The following is a 2,855-nucleotide window of genomic DNA, read 5'->3' as shown; positions in this document are numbered from 1 at the left end:
GCCACTCATCAGTAAAAGGCACATGACAGCCCGCTTAGAGTTTGCCAAAAGCCACCTAAAGGAATCTCAGACCATGATAAACAAGATTTTCTGGTCTGATGAAACCAAGATTGAACTATTTGGCCTGAATGCCAAGTGTCACGTTTGGAGGAAATCTGGCACCATCCCTGCGGTGAAGCATGGTGGTGGCAGCATTATGCTGTGGGGATTTTTTGAGAGGTAGGGACTGGGAGACGAGTCAGGATCGAGGGAAAAATGAACAGAGCAAAGTACAGAGAGATCCTTGATGAAAACCTGCTCCAGAATACTCAGGACCTCAGACTGGGGTGAAGGTTCACCTTCCAACAGGACAACGACCTAATTTTTATACATTTTCTAACATTTATAAAAATCAGTTTTAGCTTTGTCATTATGGGGTATTGTGTGTAGATTGATGAGGAAAAAAACAATTTAATCAATTTTAGAATAAGGCTGTAAAGTAACAAAATGTGGAAAAAGACAAGGGATCTGAGTACTTAAGAATGCACTATACATATAGCTTAATATCATTCCACTGTTTGTGAGGAGAGATTTATTTTGAGTAGACATTTTATTGTAATGTGTAATGTACATGCTGTATCAAACTTTGATTTGATTATCTTGAACACATGGCTACAGTATACCCTATTACAGAATAAAATAAAACAGAGAGGTGAACTATCAATTGAACACTGGTTTGAATGTGTCAAGAACTGCAACGCTGCTGGATTTTTCACGCTCTACAGTTTCCCGTGTGTATCAAGAATGGTCCACCACTCAAAGGACATCCAGCCAACTTGACGTAACTGTGGGAAGCATTGAAGTCAATATGGGCTAGCATCCATGTGGAATGCTTTCGACACCTTGTCGACACCATGCCCCAACGAATTAAGGCTGTTCTGAGGGCAAAAGGGGGTGCAACTCAATATTAGGAAGGTATTCCTAATGTTTTGTAAAGTCTTTGTCTGTTTGTGATATATATACACTGCTCAAAAAAATTAAGGGAACACTAAAATAACACATCCTATATCTGAATGAATGAAATATTCTTATTAAATACATTTTTCTTTACATAGTTGAATGTGCTGACAACAAAAATCACACAAATTATCAATGGAAATCAAATTTATCAACCCATGGAGGTCTGGATTTGGAGTCACACTCAAAATTAAAGTGGAAAACCACACTACATGCTGGGCATGCTCCTGATGAGGTGGCGGATGGTCTCCTGAGGGATCTCCTCCCAGACCTGGACTAAAGCATCCGCCAACTCCTGGACAGTCTTGTGGTGCAACGTGGCGTTGGTGGATGGAGCGAGACATGATGTCCCAGATGTGCTCAATTGGATTCAGGTCTGGGGAACGGGCGGGCCAGTCCATAGCATCAATGAACTATCAATTCATAGAATTTATTTGAATAGATGCTATCAAATCAATTGACCAAGTAGTGATCATAAATCATTTCTAAGTTAAATTGCAGGAAATTAAAAAGTAAACGTTTTCAAAAATATAAATAGTAAAGTACAGAAAAAAAATTGACTTAAGTAGTACTTTAAATTAGTTTTACTTAAGTACTTTACACCACTGCCTAAATGCATTATTATCGCCAACTTGGCCCAATTCACATTTCCAATTGCCAACCTGACATACCAAGCTAGAACGGGCCATGCGTCTCAACTCAACCAATGTCGGCTAAATATCTCAAGCAGGGCGACAGCAACATCCAAAGAGGCTCGGGTTCCTTGGGCTTTGCGGCGGCCACTCTGGTTTGGGTGTCCTAGGTAGAATGGTGTCTCCGTAACCAAGTGGACACATATCGTTCTGGCTTCGTTCACTTCCAAGAGGGGTCCGTGGAGTTTTATGAACATCAAGGCAGACACACTGAATTTAGATTTTTTTCAACGTTCTGATTGGGCAAAGTGGTCAAGCCTCCAACGGGCATCCGCACAGCACACACATGTAGCTTATATATGGTTTGGTTTAGCAACAAAACCGATGTGTCTGCAACTATGGGACAAAACGGACAGTGTTTTGATTAGATTATTGACAACATGTAAACTATATTTCGTCTCCAATCTTTACTGAAAACATAAATACATTTGCACAATGAGCACTTGTCTGTCAAATACATTGTTACAGTTTAAATCTGTCAAAACACCTCTAAACAAGAAATGGTATCAAGAACAAGATTAAACTAGCTGAAACGAGTCACTTCCGATTCCCCAGATGGCAGTGTCTTGTCATAGTAGGTGGCTATCTGGCCATCCAGAATCACAACAACACCTGGACTGCTGCCTCATTGAAGCGCCCGCATCGTTTTTTTGCGCCAGAGATGACGTGGAAGAAACCACAATTTACCTACCTCTAGGTTGCTATACACATTTATTTGGTTTGTCATTCTATCATTTTGTATGGAATTTTAGTGGTAATTAGATATACTTTATTTAGAATGTATCGTAATACATTTGCCAAAAATAGTTTAACAGCTCAAATAAATCAAAAAGTAAGGGAGCTAAAGCAGCACTACACCCCTGAAATCTACACAAATCATGGCCAACAAGATTGCCTGTGTCTCTCGTTTAGCGTCACGGTACGGGGTGTTCATTGGTTCCACGGTGGGAAGAAAACCCGCCCCAGGGCTAACCGATAGGTCAATCAGAAATGCCTGATTTGTCCACAAATAATATAATTGGTCGAATGGCGAGACTCACGCTCGAGATGCTGTCTGCCGTACCTCTCTGGTAGACACGAGCAATATAAATGGCTCATCTTTGCATCAATCAAAAAATGAAAGTTTTTTGCAAATAAAGTGATTGGATAAAGCGAATGTCTCACAAC

The sequence above is a fragment of the Oncorhynchus masou genome, chromosome 32 (genome assembly GCF_036934945.1).
Source record: "Oncorhynchus masou masou isolate Uvic2021 chromosome 32, UVic_Omas_1.1, whole genome shotgun sequence".
Taxonomy (NCBI): Eukaryota; Metazoa; Chordata; class Actinopteri; order Salmoniformes; family Salmonidae; genus Oncorhynchus; species Oncorhynchus masou.
This window is presented reverse-complemented; position numbering follows the sequence as displayed.